Source organism: Panthera tigris, chromosome C1 (genome assembly GCF_018350195.1).
Source record: "Panthera tigris isolate Pti1 chromosome C1, P.tigris_Pti1_mat1.1, whole genome shotgun sequence".
NCBI lineage: Eukaryota > Metazoa > Chordata > Mammalia > Carnivora > Felidae > Panthera > Panthera tigris.
Genome location: NC_056667.1, coordinates 80,880,606 through 80,907,008, shown reverse-complemented (window position 1 = coordinate 80,907,008; position 26,403 = coordinate 80,880,606). Strand labels below are relative to the sequence as shown.

At 36.6% G+C, this 26,403-nt stretch overlaps 1 long non-coding RNA gene across 2 annotated transcripts in view; it reads left to right on the top strand.

Annotated features, from left to right (window-relative positions):
* LOC122241529 overlaps nucleotides 1-26,403 on the top strand; it is a 531,327-nt gene that overhangs the window by 324,074 nt on the left and 180,850 nt on the right. Inside the window, exon 3 of one of the 2 annotated variants that reach the window (XR_006221719.1) lies at nucleotides 13,060-13,195. The exons of the other annotated variant lie outside the window; for it this stretch is intronic. This is a non-coding gene — a long non-coding RNA (uncharacterized LOC122241529). Of the gene's footprint in view, nucleotides 1-13,059; nucleotides 13,196-26,403 lie in introns of those variants that run through there. 2 annotated transcript variants of the gene reach the window in all.

Here is a 26,403-nt window from a genome sequence, read left to right as displayed (position 1 = left end):
CCTTGAGATCATGACCTGAGCTGAATTTGAATTCAGACGCTTGATGGACTGAGCCACCCAGGAGTCCCAACAAGGTCCTTTCCTGAGCTGTCTTTTGCATTTCCATACAATATTACCATGCTAAGAACTACCAGTTAGAGCTGACCTACCCTTTTCAAACAGAACCTCATAGGAAAATCTGCAAAACAAAAACTAAGAACCTCTGAACTGTGTGATACTCTGTTCTCTTCTTCACCAATATTCAGTTAATCTTTTTCAATACATTCCCTCTTCTCCCCTGCTCTATTCCTCACCCTTTTCTTCTTTCAGCTGTCCTCCAATAGCTAACCTCTATAAAAGATTACTTTTATAAAACAAAAATGGGATCATTTGCTTAGAACCCCTCCCCAGTGTCTACATTACCAACAGATGTTTCAGCAAGACACATAGCTCCTCAGCACCTGAGCTCCTCGTGCTTCTCCAACCCCTTGCTTTGGCCTCACTCCTGAAAGCGGTCTTCAGGCCCCCCATATTCCAGGTCCTGTGAACTTCTTGCTCTTCCATGTGTACCCCATGCTTTCTCACACTGGGTATGTTCGAGTGCTCTGAGCCTTCTCCATCTGGAATGTCCTGTCCCTACTTCTTCACCTGGTGAATCTCTACTCATCCTTCAAGACTCAGCTCCCAGAACTCCACATCCTTTGTAGAAGACCCTGGCACAGTGACTGAACCACTCTTTTATGCCCTACAACATCTTAGACATAAGATCACTTATCCTGTAATAGTATACTTAGCATGTCAGTCTTCCATAGGTTCTGGATAAGACAGGATATCTTATTTCATTCATCTTTGTTATCTCGGTGAGATTATCAAATACTTTTTAAAGTAAATATCATTCATGAATATCACACTCAAGGGAAAGATAACAAGCTCTTCCACCAAAAATCATCTAAGAGCCATTAACTGTACCTATGAAAGGCATACACTTACCTAGAAGACTGAGAACTGGCCTTCCGTGTTTTGGTGTTAAGCACTGAATTACCAATCTATAATTGCTAAATGCAAAATGTGCCAACACCATAATTAAACAGAAGATATTTTGCATGGAGCCTGGTTAACATGGGAACTAAGGAAATAGCTACTTGTGCTACAATCTCCTTCCTTCACTGCCCCCCGCCCCCACTTCCAAACCACAGAGAGGTAAGTTTGTTCTTAGAAAAGTCAATCCCTTTGAGCTAACCTGGAGAGCCTCATTTCAGAACATACATCATCATAAGCTAAGAGTATCTTAATAATACTTCATCATTCCTGATCCACCTTCTGTGCTTTCATTGCTTTTGATTCTTCAGATTCCACTGCATTTTATTTTAACTGGAAATACTCGTTTCTATGCATGTATATTGTGTGCATTATACTAGAATGGCTGGGACTGCCTGTATAATTGGGCTAAGGCTTTTCCTCAGGGAAATCCAGTAAAATTATCTTCCATTACATTTCTAAAATACTAGTCATTAAAAGCAGAAATAAACTTTTATACCCATGGCTAACAATGCAGAAAAGAGTCTCCACCCTGCAGCTTATCTCAATTTCAGAAAGGAGGAGGTATTTTCCAGATGAGTTGCTGTTTGATTTGATTTTCACCCGCAATTACTATCAAGATCTTTTTTCCCCAGCTTGTTTTGTGGTGGTTTTAAGCTTTGTCCTTATACCCCATTTTCTGAATCAGTGTGTTTTCTAAAAACACTGCCCAATTACTCCTCATTTGAAGTTCAGAAATATCTGCAGTTTCCTTTTCGAATGAACTTTCACTCTTTATAGTCATGGATGCCAAAAGAAAGAAAGGAAGGAAGAAAGAAACCCCACTTCTCCCCAGCATTCTATGTCCTTCTTTCCTGCTGCTGAATTCATTGTTTTGATTCCTTCATGCGCTGGCAAACTTTCAAGCATGCCATATGAGAATTTTAAAAATGAAGCTCTCATTTAGGAGTCACACAGTGGTGATATACACACAGAGCTTCAATTTAAACCATTATTGCATACCATCTTTTTCTTTTTATAATAATCCATTAAATGCTTTCAAGTATGGAGAAGGAATAGCAACCTGTAGATCCAAATGGAACCCAGATGACCTATAAAATACGTACTGCCTCCCTGCCTGAGTTGTTAGAGCTCTCATCTCTAATGGATGGCATTGTTATTTTACCATCCAGACAACCACACACATCAATTATACATTCTCCAATGTCATGAATCATTTTTTGAAGGCAGCCTGTCTTTTGGTTGTTACATATGTCATTTTTTTAACCTCTGACCAGAACTGTGTATTTGTGTGTGTGTGTGTGTTTGCGTGTGTGTGTTTGTGTGTGTGTAAAACATGATGTCCTTGTTTTAAATATACTGATTGATAATTGGAAGATACTTTGGGGGAACATTTGATGTTTATTCTCCCAAGCATAGACAGCACTAATATTTGTTCAGTAATTTTCTATGACAACAATAGCAGCACTCAAGAGTACGATGTATGGTAAGATATTTTCTTCCAGAAAAATGCCATTTACATTGCTTTGGGTATGTGAGTTGAGACTTAATTTCCCATTTATACACATATACGCACCAACACCGGCACACACATGTACTTACCTATCTACCTTCTTAAATACATTTACACTTACTTTCCTACTCAAGATATGCAGTGTCTCATAAATAGCACACAATTAAAGACAAAACAGTTATGAAAGAGTCACTCTTTAATTTTAAAATCATTTCTCCAAATGGTTTATATCTCCAATTGGATGGGATATTGTAGCAAAACATTTAACCTTCATTTGCAGGATAATCACCCAAAGGTTCCAAATCATCTCATTCCTCTCAGTCAGCAGGTCATTATAATATTCACAAAAATGAAACTTATAGAAAGCATGGGGCTGTCTGAAACCCCTGGGAAGAATAACACATAATAAAAGCAGCTGCTTATCAGTGCTATTCCTTAAAAACATTTAGAAAGAAAATTATGCAGTATATTTTGTTAATAACTTATTACTTTCAACTAAGATTTCTTGTTGGTTGAGTTGAGTTGGTTGGTTGATTCCTTGTTGTTGAGTGTGTCGTTTTGTGGTGTTTGGATTGGTTTTTCATATCTCCCTTATTTAAGAGCATTCTAGTAAATTTAAGACATTTTCTTATGTTCCAGTCTCAGGGAATCAGGGATATGTATTTACCATCTTACAGTACATACTACTATGCAACTGCCAATAATACTATAATTATCTAACCCTTGCCATGCCACAGGCGATGTGCTAAGTTGTTTACAACCATTATCTCATTTAATCATCCTAAAAATGCTGGGTATAGCACTCCATTTGACAGATGAAAAGTAGGGCTTATGAGGCTCAAAACCTTTACAACTTCATAAAGACTGAAAGCCTTTTTAACTTTTCCCATTAGGCTATATCAAATAAAAGTTTTAATGTAGAAAGGTAACAATCAGTTAAAATAAATGACTGCAAGTTTACATTTATATTTTTTGTCACTAGTAAAAAAAATGTTTGCTTTATATTACATAAAGCTGAGAAACTAAAATGTTAGACATTGTCAATGAAACAGTCATTCAGTACTTTTTAGATCTTTCCATTTCTCTTAGTCCTCACCTCTAAGAACTTCATATATTTTCTTCACAAGGCCCAGTGTTTCTCCAAAGTTCCAATGCCACATTTCCAACTGCTTGTTATACCTCTTGACCTGAATGCCCTACCAACTCTTTATGCCCCTAAATGCCCAGTTTATCTAGACCTTCTTATACCTGTAAATGGAATCATCATTCATTCAGTACAACTATCTCAGTTCTATTCTTTCTTCTTTCTCTTTATGCATTATAATCTTTAATTATGTTTTTTTGTCAAACATCCATTTGGTTGGAAATGCCTTTCATAGCTAACCTGGCCCTCCTTCTCATCCTTACGCCAACAATCCTTATACAGTATCTTCTTTATTTTTCATTTAGGACGTTATGTTAACTCTTACTTGGCCTTCCACCTCCCATCATATTCTAAATATGTTTCCCAATTCCAATATATCATTCATCCTGTAGCCAAGTTATCTTCCTGAGATCCACTCTCTTCACATCACTTCTTGAAAATCTTCTGTGTTTCTCTGCTGTCTATAAAAATGCATACTAAGTTCTTCATCCAGGTTTCAAGGTTCTGGTCTTATCTCTACCATTTTGCTCTTTTACTCTTCTTATAAGGACCCTTGTCTCATCATGGGGTCCTGATCCTCATGAACTCATCTAAACCTAATTATCTACCCAAGGCCCCACCTCCAAGTATCATCACACTGGGGCTTAGGACTTCAACATATGAATTTAGGGAGGACACATTCAGTCCATAATCTGTGCCCCATATACATACTTTGTCATAGTTGGAATGTTCTCCTCCTCTTTCTCCCTGTCAAGATTGCCCATTCTTCAAAGCTCAATGAAACCTCTTCCCTCTGTAAAGATTTTTCAGATCATTCCTGAGGAGTTTTAATACCTCCTTCCTTTGAACTCCCTTTAACAACATGGTGTTTTTCTTGACAGACTCACCTTCAGTATAACCAGTCATGTACTTATTTAAGTCACCCTCTGGATTATTACTACTTTATGGAGAGGAAATGTATTTTAATCATATTTGTATCCCCTGAAGCACTTAGCACAATATCTAGTATCAAAAGAGAACTCAAGAATGTTTATGAAATTGGATCATAAAGATTGCTAAACCTGGACAGGGACTTGGAAAAAAAGCATAACTATTTCTAGGATAAAAGCATATTTATTTCTAGGAAAGAAGAATTACCAGCAAAGTATAATGACATACCATCATTTAAGTATTAAAATGCAAGTAAAATGAAAACTATTCTTTTTTTAAAAAAAGAGGGGGGAAGGGATAAAGAACCAAATTCTTGTATTATTAGTCCAGTATTGGAGGTCATTAGAACAAGGAGAATTTCTCATTCTCAATAGTAAGGAAAAAAGGTGAGAAACAACTTTGAAGCTCCATTGGAAAGGGCTAAAGAGGAGCCATGGCATGGGATATTTTTAGGTTGGAGTGCTTTTTCTCTTTCCTCTTTTTAAAATCTGAGTCTCCTCGTTCCCTTAAATTATGTAGATGCTACTTCCTCTTAACCTCTTCTCTAGGTCTGTGTTAGATATCTGTCCTCTAGGAACCAACCAGCATCCTGTGTTGTTTTGAACGTTTCTTTGCAAGATGTTGATTTCTTGAGGGTAGAAGTTATTTTATGAAACTTTACATAGTCAACTTAACCTAATGTCTGGCACAGACTAGATGCTTGAATTAATGGATTAAGTAAACTGTTTCCTCTGTCTGCTGTCTTGTGATCCTGGGTCAGTACCTATCATTGAATCTCACTCTCCACATCTGCAAAATGGAGATCAAGATTGTGATGAGGCTACATTGTGAAGAGGATCACATATCCTCTATAAAATATAAAATATATGGTGCTATTGTTATACATATTATAGACTCCTATTAAGTTTATAAATCATCAATTTTTAAATTAATTATGACACTTTGATTTCACTCTTACCCAGAACGCTTTTGAAGCACTTCTCCCTACAAATCACTCATCATTCCACATTATTATTAGGAAGTGAATACAATGCTGTTGCATATTTCTTGCATATATTTCATAAACATTTTTATTATCCAAGTCATCTCTCTACCCCATCATTGTAGTTAATTAAAAACTGACACGTGAACTTACACTTCTGCAATGAAGGCTTAACTATCAAGGGAATTATCCTCTCATCATAACCAGCAAGGCATCAGACAACAGGAAACACAAGGCTGTGATCCTGAGAGAAAGTAAACAAAGTGGGCCCCATAACTGAACCAATTTACTGCCCAGAAGCAGTTTGAAGGCCACAGCACAGAGTGAGGGGACTCACACAGAACCTGGCAGTTTCAGTGAGTTCAAAATACAGAGTTCATAAACACAGAGTCAGTTAGATTGACAGGGCAGAATATGAGCAAGGAGGGAGCCATACATAGAGGTTTGCTCTAGAGAACCACATAGAAGTCCCCTTCAACCTTTAGCTGTAAGGATCTATGCAGTAGGAGGAAACTTCCATGAGGCTGAGAAAAAACAGTACCAGAAAGTAGTACTTCATGATATATCTAGAGTTCACTGAAAACTGGAAATAGTTTGTAGCCCTACCAGCCAGAAGAGAGAGACTTTGTGAACATGAGGGCACTGGGTAGAGTCTTCAGCATGATATGGGTTTGAAAGTATTGTTTAAAGTGTCAAAATGTTCCCAAATAATCCAATTCCTAGATATTTCACTGAAAATAAGTAAAAACATACACTCACACAAAGATGCATGCTTGAATGGTCACAGCAGTTTTATTCTTTTTTTTCTTTTTCTTTTTTTTCTGTTTATTTTTGAGAGAGATCGAGACAGAGGTGAGAAGGGGAGGGGCAGAGAGAGAGAAAGAGAGAGAATCCAAAACAGGCTCTAGGCTCTGAGCTCAGCACAGAGCCTGATGCAGGGCTCGAACTCACGAGCTGTGAGATCATGACCTGAGCTGAAGTTGGACGCTCAACCGACTGAGACACCCAGGCACTCCAGCAGTTTTATTCTTAATAGCCAAACAATCCAGTGTCCATCAACTGGTGAATAGATGAATTAATTGTGGTATATCCACATAAAGAAAGAAAGAAAAGAACTATAAGTACACAATAAAATATGGGTGAATCTCAAAAACATTATGTTAAGGGTAAGAAGCTAGACCAAAGACTATATACTCTATGATTCCATTGTTATGAAATTCTAGAAAAGGCAAAAGTACAATGAAGGATTGCAGATCAGTGTTTGGCAATGGCGAAAGATGAGGAAAGAGGTTTTTCTGCATAAGGGAAAGGTGCATATGTTCTACCTTACATGTGGCAGTGGTCATATGAGTATGTACATTTTTTAAAAATTCACCCAATTGTGCACCTAAATTGATGAAATATATTGTACATTACTCATATCCTAATACATTTTATTTTTTAAGTTTATTTATTTTGAGAGAGTGTGCACACATGCCAGCAGGGGAGAGGCAGCAAGAGAGGGAGGGAGAATCCCAAGCATGCTCTACTGCTAGCACAGGATCTGATTCTGGCCTTGATCTCAGGAACTGCAAGATGGTGACCTGAGCCAAAATCAAGAGTCTGAGAGTCAGACACTTACCCAACTGGGCCACCAGGCACCCCCTAATAAATTTTATTTTAAAAAGCTGACCATATGTCTAAAAAAGAACATTCTTTAGGCTACTGTTTATGTATTTTCAGTCCTCCACAGAATTCATTTTCAAGCTTTGCAATTATGCTTCAATGCCCAATGTGTACTCTGTAGGCATCTTTAGTCTCAACGAAGACTAGGAAAGTGAACAGGAATAGCAGAATTCTTTCCCACTCTGTGGGTGAAAGGGGCAAGGCCAAACAGAATTGGGAATAGCTACTGAGTTATCTGATCAACAGTAGCTGCCGCTGTCTCAGATATCTTGTCTTTTAAAGATAAAACAAAATAATTCTTTTTTCTAATTTTATTTGTTTATTTTGGGTGAGAGAGAGAGAGAGAGAGAGCAGGGGAGGGCCCGAGAGAGAAGGAGAGAGAGAATCTCAAGCAGGCTCTGTGCTGGCAGCTCACAAGCCATGAGATCATGACCTGAGCCAAAAATCAAGAGTCACACATTTAACCAACTAAGCCACCCAAACGCTCCAAACAGAATAATTCTTAATACAGTGGGGCTATCAAGTTTGCTCAGAGCAACCTAACTTGTCAGCATAATCAAGGCATGATGCATTCTAGTTAACTGTATTTTCTGGTTAGCTAGAAAAGCATTTGGTTTAGTTTTAGAAAAAATCGTTCTTAGACGCATAAGAGCCTTTCCTTCTTTACCAAGTACAACACAGTGAATGTATTTAAATTTTATTTTTATTAATACTGAATCTTCTGCTCCAGTTCATCACTTTGAGCATGTATTTGCAGATGCAGGTAGAGATGGATGTAGTGAAATATTTCTCAGTTGGGTTCCATAGAATGCTTATCCTGCAACATCTCTCCCCTCTCTTTTCTCTACATAAGTGTTCCATACTTAGTCATGTTTGGATAATATTGCCTATTATAGCCATCTCTTATAATGTCATTGGGGCATATTTTTAAAATTTCTGAAGTATCCTACCAAAAGGAAAAATTACAAAAAATCATTGATTCTGTTTATCTGAGTAGAGAAGTTATTACTTTTGTAATTTATTTATGTCAACTTCCTAAGAACTGGAATTCCAATGACGCATGCTGTTGCTATTGTGGAAAGGCCCATAAACTATGGGGCTGACAGAATTGGCTTTGAATCCTGACTTGGTGACTTAACAATGACCATGTATGAGGTTTAATCCCTTTGATTCTCAGTATTCTCACCTGTAGAGTCAGCATTATACTATAAAAGTGTTCTAATAAGAATTAGAGATCAGGTCTATAAAGCATCTAACACAGTGTCTAAAGAAGGTAAATGCCCCAGAATTCAGTTTATCATCAATCTATCACCACCACCACCACCATCATCATGTGACTTTCTTTCTAGGACCTCTAGAACTTTTATTTATTTAACTTTCCCCAAAATTATAGATATTACTTTTTTAATGCAGTTCTTCTCTAAAAGGGGGTCAGAGAAGTCTAGTTAATTGAAGTTTCAATTTTAGTTGTTTTTTAATTAATCAAATTCATTACACTTTGGACAGTAGCATCACATTACTCTTTCAGTAGGGTATTGGACTCTAATCCAGGTATCTAATGTATCTTAGGCTGACATCAAATTCATAGCTTTCACTTAATTGTCTTTTATTCTTGGGTGGTTAAGGAGATTCTTAGATATTATTCCCACATCTATCTTAAGCACCTGTGGAGATTTCAGGATGGTTGAGCTAATAGGAGGGCTGTAATAATGTATTATATTATGGCTCATCTGGTTCATTATACTTTTGAACATCCTACTCTGTCCACAGTTGTGGGTCTTTTTTCACATTTTTCCAGAGGTAATAAAAACAATAATAATTGATGGCAGAAAAAGTAATAGTCTTAATATTTTATACTATAAAACACTGGTTGTTTATGGTTGTCAAGGCATTTTCTAAATAAATGTTTTAATAAAGCAATAACCAGGCTCTCTGAACCATTATGTAATGCTAGGGAGAAGGTCGTATAACTTTCCCATAAAAACTCCTTTTTTTGCATCAGGTAAAATGTTCCACAATAATTGTATTGGCTGTCCATCACAGCACCTCAGGGAAGCATACTGTTAACAGGGTCATTTCTCCTTCACAGTCGAGGATACTGAAGCATAGACACATTAGTGGTAACTTGTCCAAATGAACACCATGAACTAGTGAACCAAATCACTGTGTGACAACGACACCACTCAAAGGCAGGTGCCACACAGGAAATGGCATCATGAAGGTTAATTTCAGATTAAACTGGGGCAGCATGCACATTGGGTCATCTTGGGAAGATGTGCTAAAATGCACAGAGACAAGGTTAGTCATGGTTCATAAACCTTACCTGAGAGTGTTCTCTGATGTGTTTAGGCATTCAACTTTATTTTCACAAAATAGTTGTGGCAGGAAGACTGTCTTTTGTTATCTAAGTGCAAATAAAACACAATACTTTTTCTTCTTTCTAATGAGTATCAACAGCTTCAACTACTTTGGACTGCCAGAGTTAAGTCTACTGTATTCATAAGGAATGATTTTCAAAAATTTTTTACCAAAATCACACGAAGTAATAAAGTAATGCCTGCTGGTTATATACTCAAGAGCTGTTTCTAGTAGCATAGTCTCACAGCAACTAGTCTCCCTCAGCTAAAGAAGTTAATTGCAGAGGACAGGCAGAGCCTCTCTTAGCAGAATCATCTAGAAAGTACCAAGATGGAAGAAAGCGATTTAAAGTCATTGGCTTGTGAGCTTTTTTTGAGCACACATTCCTTCCCCCTGCCCTATAGATTCTGATGCACTATACACCCTAAATATTGCATAATATATTTAAACAAAATTTTTAACATTTATTTATTTTTGAGAGACAGAGCACAACAGGGGGAGGGGCAGAGAAAGAGGGAGACACAGAATCCAAAGCAGACTCCAGGCTCTGAGCTGTCAGCAGAGACCCCAATGCGGAGCTTGAACCCATGAACTGTGAGATCTTGACCTGAGCCAAAGTCTGTCACTTAACTGACTGAGCCACCCAGGTGCTGTGCATAATATTTTAGAATGATCACAGACTTTATGTTGCCCTATATAGACTCCCTAGAGTGCCAGGAATCCCAGATTAATCTCTCCCCCTCCCCCTTCTTTTCTCCCTCTCCATCTTTCTCTCTCTCTCTCCCTCATCCTCTCTTTAACATCATTTCTAGTTTCAAAAAGGAAAACTAGAATTCAGGACGGATAAATTTTTTCACGATTATTCCATATGGAAGAGATTCTTATCTCTTCTCTCCAGAGTTCTTGCATGACCTAAGACATCGAGTGCAACAAATATTAGACAAAGATAGGGTTTTTTTTCCAGGCTCTATACTGATTCTAAATACACTTATAGTTCAGCATCTTAAAGATGTTGGTATTCATCTTAGCAAGTTAATATCAATTCATGATATTTCATTGAAGTAATGGGAATATAGACACTGACTTATCAAAGGAAGGTAAGGATGAATGCCAATGAAATTCATTTCACTGTATTATGAATACTAATTTTGTAGAGCATACCTTGATATTTATAGCTTAGAATAGTGATTTGAGTCCTACCAGTATGATGTGAATATTTGTGCATAATTTAAAATGTTGAATTTCTTCTGTCTCCATTGGTTTTAAGTTAAAATCTGTATTTGTAACTGACAATACCAAGTGTTGGTGAGGGTGTGAAGCAACCAGAACTCTCATACATTGCTGGTGGGGACATTTAGGAACATAGTTGGGCAGTTAAACATATACATGTCCATCAATTCCACTCTTAAGTATTCACTCAAAAGAAATAAAAACATATGCCCACCTAAACAATTGTGTAAGAATGCTTTTAGAAACTTTATTCATACCAGCCAAAAAATGGAATCAACTCCAGTATTCATTAATTTTTGGAGAAAAGAGTAAACAAATTGTGATGTCTATACACAATACAATACTTCTCCAGAATATAAAGGAATGGATTAGTTGTACTGCCAATAGCAGAGGTGAATCTTAAAAATACTAACTTGAATGAAAGAAGCTAGACATGAGCGTGCATAGTCTATGTTTCTGTTGATATAAAGTTCAGAAACATGTAAAAGTTATCTTGGGTGATAAAAAGTAAAATATTGGTTGCCTATGGTAAGGGGTGATTTTATTGAGAAAGAGGTACAGGGAACTTCCTAGAGTAATGGACATGTTCTAGCTTTTGTTAGGGGTATGAGTTAGATGGATATGTACATTTGCCTACATTTATGGAACTACAGTAGTCCCCCCTTTATCTGCAGTTTGGCTTTCCGCAGTTTCAGTTAACCTCGGTCAACTGCGGTCTCTTCTAATGAATTATCTGAAAGAAGCCCATAGCAGCCTAACATCCTTCACCTCACTTTATCTTCATCGCATAGGCATTTTATCATCTCACATCATCACAAGGAGAAGGGTGAATATAGTACAAGATGTTTTGAGTGAGGGACCATATATACATAACATTTTACAGTATATTGGTAAAATTGTTCTATTTCATTTTTAGTTCTTATTGGTTTTTTACTGTGCATAATTTATAAATTAAGCTTTATTTTAGGTATATATGTATAGAAGAAAACACAGCATAAATAGTGTTTGGTACTGTCCACGGTTTCAGGCACCACCAGGGGTCCTGGAATACATCTCCTACAGATAAGTAGGGACTAGTGTATATACTTTTAAGACCTGTGCATTTTACCATTTGTAAATTATACCCTGTCGGCCCCCAGAAATATAGCTTCAGTCTGCTTCTGCATTCTCTTATCACTAGAATGTCCTTGATAGCCTCTCATGCCTTGCGTGTCCTCTGCAGCCTTTCCCTGGGTTGCCACAAGATGACCTTCATGTGAACTCACACGGCTCTCTACTGCTGATAGGTCTTTTTCGTCTAGCTATGTTTCCCTTATTACTTAAATGATCTCTTTCTAGGATTCTGATTTTTTTCACCATCATAAATAAATTAATACGAGAACTTTTTTTTTTCAACTTAGGCTTTAGTTCCCAAAATCTGTGGCAAGTCTGCCTCCAAAAGGAGTTAATTTTAAAATGGTAGCTAGCAGGTTACCAATCCCCTGACAAATTTTATAGAGAGAACAGTCACTGTTGTGTTGTAAAGTAACATGTGAGAAAGATGGACTTAACTAATGACTAATGATATTATGAAGGTAACTCTAAGACAGGTGGATGTCCTTTATCTGTGGCTCTTCCACACAAAAGAATTTGGCATTTGGTAGCCTGGGACACTGTCTTCTCATGGCAGAAAGGGAGGTAACAGGAGTTGGCTCTTCACGGTTTCAATACTGAGAACATCATCTGTGGTTAGCTGTGGCAATTTCTAGGTTCCTTCAGTGAGGGTGGAGGAGTTATCAGGGTGAGGACCAGGCTTCAGAAATTGATGCCCATCTCTTCGCACCGTGGCTGGCACTATGTGGTTTACAAGCAGAGCGATGATTTTTCTGGGGTTTTGAGCTTGTCAAAATAAGGACAAAGCAAATAAGGAAAAAATTGCCAGGTGCTTTACAATGCTGAACGTATGGTGTTTTATACTCTATTGTCTGGCAATTACTATATAGTCCCGGGGCATAAAGTCATACCATGGTTTCTAACATGAGCTTTGATCTTCATAGAACGATTTGACTGAGTGTAGAGGTGTGGGGTAACAAATTCCATCCCACACTTCATAAATTTGGGGCTACTATTACTTTAGTGTGGCTTCTTTATATTCCACTTTATTATGACTATATCTATATAAATGCAAACACTGTTTCTGTGGATATAATTTCATAAAGCAAAACTATCTTCTATCTTTAGCAGTGAAATTCAAGTGGCAACTATGACAAGCAAAGAAAAATGAATGCAGTTAACTTCAACCATCCCTGCTCATCTGAAAGCTTATGTCAGTTTCTAAATAAGCTTTTCATTTTTCTATTCAGTCTGCTGATCTTTGTTGATTTACAGCATGAATGAGCATGGCACATTGCAACTTGTATAGTGTATTTTTCCTAAATAATAAAACATTTATTGCAGACACATCAAGCTAGCTAGTGGCTCTAAATTATTGTGGCAATGAAGTGCCATGTTAACAACTCATTTACATCCTTCTGGTAACTCTCCATTACCAAGGTAAGTAATTTAATTCCATCTAGGAACAATGACTTTGCAAAGTGTATTTACTGCAATTTGGAAAAAATATATTTAAATTGCATTAGAAATTATGATGAGATCATTCTAACTAAATACAAACAAAATAAAGTATTTAGTCAGGATAGACTGAATTATCTCATTGAATTTTGGGTAAAGATGTGCTGAAATACCTTCAGAAAGCTTTATAATATATTTTCAGGTATGCTGAATATATGCTACTTGTGAATGTCCATGCTTTATAAATTCAGTTCTCTCATTCATCTTTGATTTCAATGTTCTCTTTAGGTAAATTACAAAAAGTTGACTTAGTTGTATTCCTCATCATCAGGGCTGTAACACTTCATAAACTTAGTGGGTGCATTCACCTTACTGCATATGCACAGCACTTGCATATATATGCATAAGCCATTGTGATGTGATGTGATGCCCCCCCTCTGATTTTATCATTTCCCTCCTTCTTCATCCTAGATCCTGATTCCCATTCATCTTCCTGTACCCCACTAAGTACTTATTTTAATGTATTTAGTTATATCTTTGTGTATGTATCCTTTTAAAATATAGTGTTTTCTGTTTTGCACTTATATAAATAATACTTTTTCGTAATTTACTCCTTCAATACAATTTTTATATGTATCCATTTATCTCTGATACCATTCGTTTGTGCTCTCCACTGCAGCGCTGTGTTCTAAAGTGTGCATCTTCCACATTTACTTAACTGTTCCCCAACTAGAGCACCTCCAACTCTCTGCTATGCTAGATGATGAAGATTCTCATATGTACCCTTATGAGCCTGTGAAAAAATTTCTCTAGGCTATGTTACAGCAGTGGGTTTCCTGAGTCCCACTCGTAGAGCATGCACACATACTCAGCAAAGATGAACACATGGCATTGTGATGAATCCGTGCTCAAACCATGTTTACATATGTGGCGAGGTTACAGGGGTATGCACATTCTCACGAAAGATGAAGACAGACTCATTAAGGATGTGCTCAGAGTGGGTGGGGCTAAACATATACTCCATAATCAAGATGTCCACATAATCAAGGTACACTCAGGATGTACCTACACCCAGTACAGATTACCTCTAACTTTGAGGACACGTGCTGCAGATTGTTGTTTAAAATAGCTGTGGTTTTACCAGTGGTGCCAGTGTCCCCATTTTCTCATATTCCCTACAAATGTTGCTTTATTCATAATTTTTTGCTTATCTCATAAATACAAATTATTATTTCATTTTTGTTGTGTTTATGCTATTACTAATGAGTTTTAAGATACTTGTGATCAGTTTGGCCTTACCTTTCTATGAATTATAAATATAAAACCTTTGTACTTTTGTTTTGTCATTTTTTGTGTGATTTCAGGAATTCCTTTCATATATGTATTATATATTATGTATGAGTATAATATATTATATGTTATATAATTTGTACAGTATGTATCATGTACTGTATGCTGCAGCGTCCTTTACTCAGTAACAGTAGTTAACTACATATAACAACATCCATTCCATTTTTTGTACCATGAGTTTTACTTCTGGGAATTTTGTTGAAGACTTAACTCACCATGCTCCAAGTAACAAGGTAATTTTCCTCCTTTTCTTCCAGTAGTTTTATAGTTTACCTTTTACATTTAGATACATATTATATCAGAATCGTACTCTTCTATACAGTGTAAGTTAGTGATCCGGGTTTATTTATTTCTTAACAAGTAGTATGAAGTTTCCAAACACACTTTTCTAAATACTACATACATGCATTTGTAGTGCTGTATTTATCATTTTTTCCATATATAAATAGATCTCCAAGTTCTGTGCCTTTGGAATATCCATTTCTTCGTGAACACCATATCATTTTCACTAAATCGTTTTGAGGTTTATCTAAATATCTGGAAGGGAAACTATCTCTCTTCACTCTTCTTTTTATGGATCTTTATTCTCCCATGTAAAGATTAAAAGGAGTTTGCTGAGTTCCTAAAAGATCCATCTGTAATTTTTCTTGGGGTTGCCTTGAGTTTACAGATTAATGTAAGGGAAATTTGTATCTTATAATGATAAGTTGCCCCATCCGTAAAAACAGAATATTTTCCCATTTAGGTAGATCTGCTTTTAAGTCTTTAATAAAAGCATTAATTATCTCCATAAAGGCAGTATTCACTCTTTGTTAGGCTAATTTATACATATATAACAATTTTTCTTTTGTAAATTGCATCTTATTTTTCTATCATATTTTCTATTTAATTATTGTTGCTTCAGAGTGGGGGTTAGCAAACTTTTTTTGTAAAATACCAGAAACTAAATAATTTAGGCTTTGTGGGCCAATTCCCATTCTAGCATTCAACTCTGACGTAGTACCAAGAAAGAAACCCTAGACAGTATATAAACAAATGGGCATGGTTATGTTCCAACAAAAGTTTAATTACAAAACAAGTGATGGCCAGATTTGTCCAGCAGGCAATAGTTTGTTAACCCCTTGCTACAGAGGAACAGTATTAATTTGCTTATGCAGCAAATTTGCTGAACTCTCTAGAATAATTGGATCATTGATTATATGCAGAGGGTTTTTTTTAATATTGATAAACATATTATTTGTAAATAAAGGCAGTTCATCTCTTCCTTTCTAACTATTAAACTTTATTTCTTTTTCCCTAGTTAGAAAGTTGGCTAGGATCTTCATCATTGTATTCAATAACAGCAGTGATGGTGGGCATCCTTGTCTTGTTCCCAGCCTTTATTGGGAATACCTCCGAAGTTTTTTCATTAAATATGATGTTTCACACAGGTTTGGGTTTTGTTCGTCTCTATCACTTGATAAAGTTAAGGACACTCTTCTATTTCTGGTTTAATGATATGTTTTATCAGAAATGGATAGATTGCCCAATATTAGCCATCATTTCATTCTTAAAATAAACTTTATTACAGCATGATGTATTTTTCTCTTTAAATCAACTTTTTTGATGTAAAAATTATATACCATGGGGGGAGGCTGGGTGGCTCAGTCGGTTAAGCATCCCACTCTTGATCTCAGCTCAGGGCACAATCTCATAGTTGGTGGGATAGAGCTCCACGTCAGGCTCTGCGTGGACAGCCTGCTTGGGATTCTCTCTCCCTCTCCTCTCTGCCCCTCCCCTGCTCATTTGCACATGCTCTCTTTCTTTCTCAAAATAAACAGACATTTTTTAAAAATTGTACACCACAGAGTAAATCCACTTTAAGTACAGTGTAGTGAGTTCTGGCAAATGCATGTAGCCTTGAAACTACCATCCCAGTCTAGACATGCGTCATTTCCATCACAAAAAAAAAAAAAAAAAAAAAAATTGTATTTATACCTTTGCAGTCATTTTACCCCAATCTCTAAAATCAGGAAATAAATAATCTGCCTTGTGTTAGGATAGATTCATTTTGTACTTTTAGCGTTTCATATCAATTAGGTCATACAGTATGCTCACTTTGCTGTGTACTTCTTTTGATGAACATGTTTTTAATTTCATTGATGCTGAGAATTTAGGTAATACATTCTTTTTTATTGTTGAATACGATTTCATTTTATGAATCCAGCAAAATTTGTACATATATTTCACCTAAAATGTATTTTTCATCTTTAGAAATTCTATTAGATCTTTTTCATATCTTCTGTTTTTCTCCTATTATCTTTTCACTACATTTTTGAGTATATGGAGCACATTAAAATAGCTGTTTTAATATCTTTTCCTGCTAATTGTAATATTTCTGTCATTGATTGGTGTTTCTCCTTCTTGTGGGTCATAGTTTCTTACTTTTTTGCATGACTGATAGCATTTTGTAGATGCTAAACATGGTTAATTTTACATTGTTAACAATTGCTTTTTTTAAAAGAGTGTTGGGAAATGTTCTGGATGCATTTAGTTTAGTGGCAATCAGTTTAATGTTTACAGTCTTACTTTCAAGTTAGTTTGAGTCAGTCCAAAGTAGCTGTAGGGCTAATTTAGCTCCATTACTAAAAAACAAACAAACAAACAAACAAAAACTACCTAATTTTCCATGTTTACTGAGACACTTTGCCTATGGAAGCAAAAGCATTCTCAGCCCTGTGTGAGCTCTGATAGTTGTTTGCTTTCCAGTGTTTCTTTCCCCAGCATTGTGTTCATCCCGCACATGTGCTATCAGTACTCAGTCCAACCCTTGAAAAGACCTCTCTGCAGATCTCACGAGTTTTCTGTCTGTGAAACTCTGAAAGTTTTTTTCATATACTTTGGTCAGTTTTTTTGTTATTTAGGATGCCGTATAAATTAAATCCTGTTCCCCAATCATTAAGAGAAGCAAAAATCTTAGATATATATAGATACATACCTTTTCCATTTGTCGCCGTCTCCTTAAACTCTGATCTTTCTCCTGAATTCAAAGAATCCTGTGTCTTCTGCTTGGATTTATCCTCCTTGCATCAGAGTTTGGAAAGTGCCTCCAGGAAGAAAGCAGGAAAGATTGTGAGGTTTGCTTCATTTTTTTTTTTTTTACCTTCTCTCAAGGATCATATGCTGTGTTGTCTGTTGCTAAATCTGAAAAGAATGCTGTTTCATTTTTTTCCCCTTGGTTTTCTTGCTCATGATGAAATTGTAATGTGAGTACCATTCACTCCATCAGGGTTCATGGATGTCTTATGTAGTCTTAGGTAATGCACTGTTGCATTTGCTTAGCTAATGTTTTATTGAGGATTTTTAGATCAACGGCTTTTCCGTGAAATGGAAATTTTCTCTATTTAAATTTTTCTACCTTGCTATGTAATCAGTGCTGTAGTAGCCTCAAGATGAATTAGACAGCATTTATTTTTCTACATTTTGGAAAAAATTGTGGAAGAGAACATTATCTGTTCTGTGAAAATTTTGTTTACAACTTACTTTTAAAGGAGTCTGAGTCAGGAGACTTTTAGAGGAAAGCTTTTAGATAAACATTTTATTTTCTTTAGTAGGTTTTGATGTGGTCAGATTTTCTCCTTGTGATGATTTTGGCATTTTCTAATTTTCCAAATATTACTCCACTTAATCTAAATTTTCAAATGTACTTATTTATTATATGGTTTTAAAAATATCTGTGGTATCGTATTTTTCTTTCCTTTCTACTCTATATTTTTAAAATTTGCATCTCCTCAGTAAACTACATGGGTACAAATCTCCATCTCAGAGTTTATTTCTTGGAGAATCCAACCCAACACAACGGGCTATCCCTGTAGTTTAAAAAAAAAAAATGACTCTCAATCTAACAATGTTAACAAAATACATTTAGGATAATTAGAAACAAGGTAAAAAATGTTTTTAAAGAAAGCAGGAAATAATGTTATAATCTTAAGGTGAGGAGACCTTTCTTAGACAAGACAAATTAGCTAATACATGAAGAGGAGATGGTCAAGTATCTATATGTTAAAATTTTCTGGCGCATTTAGAGTAATCATTTAAAAAGTGAAAAGCATGGCACCTGGGTGGCTCAGTAAGTTGAGTGTCCAACTCTTGATTTAGGCCCAGGTCATTATCTTATGGTTCATGGGATCGAGCCCTCTGTTAGGCTCTGCACTTGACAGCACGGAGCCTCCTTGGGATTCCCTCTCTTCCTCTCTCTGCCCGTTCCCTGCTCTATCTCTCTGTCTCTCTGTCTCTCTGCCTCTCTCTCTCTCTCTTTCTCTCTCTCAATAAATAAATAAACTTAAAAGCGAAAAGCCAATCCAACAGCCGGAACAAGTTCTTTGAGATGCATATACTCAATAAAATGTTAGCATCTGGAATATATAAAGAACTTCTATAAATAGATAAGAGAAAAACAAAGCAGGACCAGAGAAAATTGAACAAAAATCTATAAAAGGCAATTCAGGGGGCACCTGGGCTGCTCAGTCAGTTGAGCATCTGACTTCAACTCAGGTCATGATCTCACAGCTCATGGATTTGAGCCCCACCTTAGTTAGGTTCTGTGCTGACAGTTCAAGCCTGGAACCTGTTTCCGATTCTGTGTCTCCCTCTCTCTCTGCCCCTTGCCGACTCATGCTCTGTCTCTCTCTCTTTCTCACTCTCTCAAAAAATAGACAGTAAAAATTTTTTTAGTTGAAAAAAATAAAAGGCAATTTAGGAAAAGAGAATTTGGTTGGACAAAATATATATGTGAAAATATGTCACACCCACCGCTGATTAGACAAATTAAACACTATAAGGTTATATTACCACTTTATACCCATCAGATTGGCAAAAATTTATATGTTTGACAGTATCAAATGTCGATGAAGAAGAAACTGTCAGCAAGAGTGTAAATTTATGAAGTCATTATGGAGAACAATTGGGCATTAATACACTCTTAGGAATATATGTCAGATAATTATTACTCATGTTCACAAAGACATATGTGTAAATATGTTCATAAAAACTGTTGTTTATAATTACAGAAAGTTACCAAAAATGGAAATTATACATAAATCAGAGAGCAGATAAATAAATTATGATATAATATATGAAGGGGCATTATTCAATAAGGAGTAAATTAAGTAGAGCTACATGTTCTTGCATGGATGATTCATTGTATAATCCAATAATGTTTTATATCTTGAGGTAGGTGGTGAGTACACAGATGTTCATTATATTATTCTTCAAACCTTTTGTTTGACTAAAATGTCTTATAATGAATGATTTTTTTAAAGAAAGAAAATATAAATTACCTAAAGTTAATAAAAAAGATACCCCATCTGGGACCAAGGAAAAAATCAGAAAGTATTTTATTAAAAAGATGGTATTTGGAGCACCTGGGTGGCTCAGTTGGTTAAACGTCCGGCTCTTAATTTTGGCTCAGATCATAATTTCATAGTTGTGAGATCGAGCCCCACATTGGGCTCCATGCTGAGCATTGAGCCTGCTTAAGATTCTTTTTTCAAAGTGTATTTATTTTATTTTAAGACAGAGTGTGAGCAGGGGAGGGCAGACAGAAGGAGACAGAAAAATCCCAAGCTGACTCAGCACTGTCAGCACATAGCCCAACACAGGGCTCGATTGCACAAATAATGAAATCACGACCTGAGCAGAAATCAAGAGTCTGCTGCTTAATCAACTGAGGCACCCAGGTGCCCCTAGATGTGGCCCTTTTATCCATTGTCGTGGAGAAGCCATTCAGCTAGTTTTCAGGTCTTTTTCAGAGAGAATTGTTCTATATGTAATTGTAGATTTTATTGTGTTAATGGGAGGAAGTAAGTTCAGGACTTTCCTATGCTGCCATCTTGAAAATCCTCTAAAACAGTTTTTTCTTATTAAAATGCATCTGGTAAAGTGCACCATGCAGAAGTCCTGACTCTCTTCTCTGTTTTGAGCCTCTAGGACAGATTCTCAATAAGACATAAGACACAGAATTACTGAAATCTATCTTACCAGCTAAATTAAAGTAAAAAGGAACATTTTTTCTTTAGCCCGGTGCAACTAATTATATTTTTTGGGCGAATGGCTGAAAAACAGGACAATGGCTCAAAATGCTTTTTGGGTTTGAAACTCATTCCTTTTGAGAAAGTTATATGTACACACACACACACACACACACACACACAGCACACAAACCAAATTTTACTCAAAGGAAGCTCAAAACTATCTTATTGGACTTGTTCCACCTCTGAAGAAGAAGAATATTGATGTGGGTCAGGGTGAATGTCAAGGTCAAGATACTAGTATGAACTTATATGAACTGAAACCTTCACATGGCAGGGGATATATTTGAGAGCTTTTGTGAGTTTAAATTAACGAGTGTCTTTCAAGTCCGCTCCTTGGTATCTCCTAGACCACATTCTTTTCTGTACTGTCTTTATGAAAACATGTGGTGGTTGGTCCTGTAAAGGAACAAGCAACTGCTCCTAATTTTGAGGATCTCCTTGCTCTAGGAAAGGCAGTGGACCAGAATGGGATCCAAAAGAAAGATAGATCACCTATCTTCTGGAACTGCCTTCAATCTGAGGTAAAAGTCTGTGACTTAAAGCTCTCCAGGAAACCATATTTTTTTGGAGGTGACTTACTAGTAATAGCACCATTGCCTCTCATTGTTTCTTTTCATCTGTTCATAAAGTAACAGGCTATTTAGTAGTCTAATTAAGCATATGTTGAAGGCATTATCTAACACAGGGGCATCAACAATAGATTTTTTTTTTTTACAAGAATAAGGTATTCCCTAGAAAGATGCAAAGAGTCGTCATAACAAAATGAGAATTCTGTTAAATTTATTAGATTTATTTCAGAACTATTGTTTGGAAATAATAATCACATTACTAAATGGGTACAGTAACCTTTACAGTGTTTAGGTTCCATAACTATCTCAATCTGAGTCCTGATCACAGGAGTATTGCTATAGACTATTTATGTGCCTCTCAAGTTCATTAGTTGAAACCTACTCCCTAAAGTGATGGTGTTTGGAGGTGATTAGGTGATGAGGGCAGAATGTTCGTGAATGGGATTAATGCCCTTAAAAAAAGAGACCCCAGAGAGCTCCCTCAACTCTTCTGCCAGGTAAGTTTATAGTGAAAAGACAGTCACCTATGAGCTAGGAAGTGGGTCCTTACCAGATGCTGAATCTTCCAGCACCTTGATCTTGGACTTCTCAGGCTCCAGAACTGTGAGAAATAAATGTTTGCTGTGTGTAAGGCACTAAGTCTGTGATCTTTCTGTTATAGCCATTGTGCAGACTAAAATATGTGTCTTAGCAGTGTTTGGATGTCATGTCATGATCAGACTCTACTCCACCGTTTTTGAAGTTCTGTTCAGATTTGTTTGTGCAGTTAAGTCAAGTTTACCCTAGAAGTGGGCATATTTTCTCACTCATCTCTAAACTGAAAGTCCTACATTTCCCTTGCCATCTCCTGCAAAAATACCCTAGAGTTCAAATATCTTAAAAAATTGATTTTTCAATTTTCACAATAATTATAACTAAGCTTTTTTTTTTTTCTTTAGTAAAGTTGTTCTTTGGGCTCCACCCTTTATTGGAGTCATTGGATGAGTTACTTCATTATGACTCAGGTTTTCATTCATCAGACAAATGGAAATAGTACAATACCCACTGCACAAGATTGTTATGGAGATTAATTGAGATAATGCACTGAGATCAGCACCTAACACCTAATAAAGGCTTAATAAATATTGATCTCTATTATTTGTGTTCTGCAGTATCTTGTTGCACTGTCATAGATTACCATATAGAAGAGTTCAAAAGGCATGAATCACAGAGGTGCTGCTTTTGAAAATGATAAAGCCCCAGTGCCAGGAGGAAGTAGATTTCAGGAGATATTTGGAGAAGAACAAGAAGGTTACTTACCAAGGGCAAGAGTACTTGCCAACTGAAGTGGCAAAGAGTGAGATCCAAATAGGACATCAGGTAACAATAGAGGTGTCTGGAGAATGTGGCAAGTGAGGAGAGGTGAGGATAAGGGTAGGGTGGCAGACACAAGAACTGAATGTTTCTAGTGACTTTATGGAAATATGCTTTGAATATCACTAGGGAAGGTAGAAGAATATTAAGAAAATGTCTCAGAAATAAGAGGTGTTGAGCATAATGGATCAGGGAAGGGCTGGGTTTGGAAAAAAGATAAGAAAAATTGTAATAAATAAACCCGAAGTGACCTGAACACCAGCTTACATTAGAATGAAAACTCCCCACAGACTAGTGACAAAGGTAGCAATGTGGGATATTTAAAACAAACAAAAAAAAAAAACAAAACAAAAAACAAAAAAACAGGGATTGATGAATAAATAGGGAAACAATACCTTAAAAAGAGTAACATACCTATCATACACTTCACAGTTCTAGACAACCAGCATTACTACCTAAAGTTAATAGCTCTTAAGAAATTCAAAAATAGAGGTGCCTGGGTGGCTCAGTCAGTTAAGCATCTGACTTTGGCTCAGGTCATGATCTCGTAGTTGGTGGGTTCGAGCCCCACATCAGGCTCTCTGCTGTCAGCGCAAAGCTCACTTCGAATCCTCTGTCCCCTTCTCTCTCTGCCCCTCCCCCACTCATATTCTCTCTCTCTCTCTCTCTCTCTCTCTCTCTCTCAAAAATGAATAAACAATAAAAAAAAAGAAATTCAAAAATACATATCACTTCATAAAGCAAAGGAAAACACAGGAGCAAGCCCCTACTTTTCCCAGCCTTAACAAGAAAATTCAAACACAAATAAGAATACATTGGCTCTTCCAGTAGCCTTCATTACAAAGTGTCAGTTCTGGGTTCTGCCACTTGAACAGAAGAAAACCAAATTTTAAAAATTATTCTCTTTACTGCCACTGGGTGAGTTATGAACCAAAGAAATTAACAAAGGCAAATGAAAGAAATGAAAGCACCTGACAATTTAAGGCTTGCTTACCTATTGCCTTAGGGTGGTAGGTAATGTAATGATGTCAATTAAGGAAGAGTTTGTTATTCTCATTCAGGACTCTTGCCCATAAAATGATTAGACTTTTCCTCAATGCTGTCTCTCCAATGATTACCTGAAGTCATCATGCCATTAGAGTCTTTAGTTTAAATTCTGCCTGCCACTTCTCATTCCAGAAGAAAACAAAACAAAAGACAGGCTCTTTTTATCCTTTGATTGTTGCAACATAATCAATGACTCCTAGAGACAAAAGGATTTTCCTTCTTTTGCATTATTTCTCACTTCACTCTTTCTTTACCCTAAAATCACATTTGCATTGTCTAGTTGACCCTTTACCCTTTCATAAGCGGGTGGAGCATCACATCTCTTATAGCAGTCTGGATAAGAACCCTAGAAGTGCAACCAAAAAAAAAAAAAAAAAAAAGAAGAAGAAGAAGAAGACCAAGCCAGGGGTGCCTGGCTGGCTCAGTCAGTTAAGTGTCCAACTTTGACTCAGGTCATGATCTCACGGTCCATGAGTTCGAGCCCTGCATCGGGCTCTGTGTTAACAGCTCAGAGCCTGGAGCCTGTTTTGGATTCTGTGTCTCCCTCTCTCTCTCTGCCCTTCCCCTGCTCACACTCTGTCTCTGTCCCTCAAAATAATACATAAACATTAAAAAAAATTAAAGAAAAAAAAGACCAAGCAAAAAGGTACATGCTATAACTCACTGAAATAAATGTAGTATTCTAGGACCTAGAACATATTGACTGGTATGCCTTGTATTGGTGAATTTCTTTAGAGAGCGTGTTTGGGGGGGGCGGTTATAAGCCAAGAGAAAATATAGTTTAATTTTCTAAAATTACAGTGTATGAACTGGGTGAACAAAGGTTTGTTCAACAGAAAGTAGAATTTTTTAAAGCTTAGAATAATAAACTTAGGTGCAATAAAATAAGAATTACTGTGGTCCCACTCTACAAAACTTATAGAGTGCCTACTACATGCCACGTATTGTTCTAGATGCTAGAAGCATAAATACAGTTTTTTAATTATTAGAAAGTTTGTTCTACGTTTAGAAAAATTATGGTCCAAAAGAAGATGTACCCAAATATACACAAATGAATAATTTCCATCCAACCTGCTAAATGCCATGATAGGAAAATGCACAAGGCATTGTGGATATACTGAACTGAGAGAAGGGTCAGGGAAGTCTCATCCAGTAGGTCATGCATGAGCTGAATCTTGAAAAATGAATAGGAATTAGCCAGTAGGAAATGGAATGGAGAGTGAGAAAAGCATTTCCATGCAGAAATGTCGTGAGCAAAGGCAAAGAGGCATGAAACAGCTTGGTGTGAACAGCCGGGAACTACAAGCAGTTTGCTGTTGCTGGAGCATAAAATGTAAAAAGGAGAGAAGGCCTGAGCAGTAGGTAGGAATGGTTTGAGTTTTATCTTATAGGACATAATTAAAGGAAGTGACATGAAGTTTCGCTTTTCACCAAGATCTCTTTGGGACTCAGGTAAAGAAAAGATATTGAGTGTGATTGACTATATTATCTTTCTCAGTTCTTCATTCATAATAAAATTAGATGCTCATATCTTTTGTTATGTGAATTGTAGTACCTCCTACTGGAGTCTGTAATCTTCCTACCCCATTGAGGTTGGGCTTGGGTTTGCCCAATTTCCAGAATATGAGCAAGAATTAGTGTTTCAGTTCCCAAAGCTCCATGAGGCATTGTGAGCTTTCTCCTGCCCTCTTCAGATTTCTTCCCCTGCCATGAAAAGAACAGGTACCAGTTAGCCATTCTTTAAATCTGAGTTCCAGATTGATGAGCCTGATCCAAAGCCTGGAACCAACCTAAGCTCAGCTGAACTTGGCCAAACTGCAGTAGATCTACAAATTAATGAGCATGCCATACCTATTCGTTACTTAAATCATTAAGAGTTAGGGGTTAGTTGTTACCCAGCATTATCACAAGTGAAATCAGAGTAATACAGGGAGGAACAAACAAATACAGGAAGATTACTCCAAAGGTTGCATCTGTATCCTGGGAGAAAGATGATCAAGGCTTGAATACAGCAGTGATAGTAAAGATGAGGACAAAGAGGATGGAGGTGGAGATAAGAAATATTTTAGAATTAAAGTCTAGATTTGACAGTTGGTGGTGGGGTAGTGATGAGAAAGAATAACAATTTAGGGATGGCTTTTAAATTTCTGGAATGATAATTAGACACATGATAGAGCCATTCATGCAAATGTGAAATAGACAACAAATTTATTTATTCTTTCTGGAATATTTTGGGAAATAATTCCTTGCCAGCTCTAGGCTAGGCACTGAGTATATGGTCAATAGGTCAAAACATTTGCTGCCCTTGTGGACTTTATACTGTGTTTGGAGAGATGATCACATATGTAAATAAAGAGTAAGTAGGAGTGCTTTAAGTACTATGAAGCAAATAAACAAAGATGTAATTTTTATTTTTTTAAATGTGTATTTATTTTTGAGGGAGAGAAAGAGAGAGAGAGGGGCAGAGAGAGGGAGACAGAATCTCAAGTAGGCTCCACACTGTCAGCGCAGAGCCCAGTGTGGGGCTCTATCCCAAGAACCATGAGATCATGACCTGAGCCGAAATCAAAAGTCAGATGCTTAGCCAACTGAACCATCCAGGTACCCCACAGATGTAATTTTTA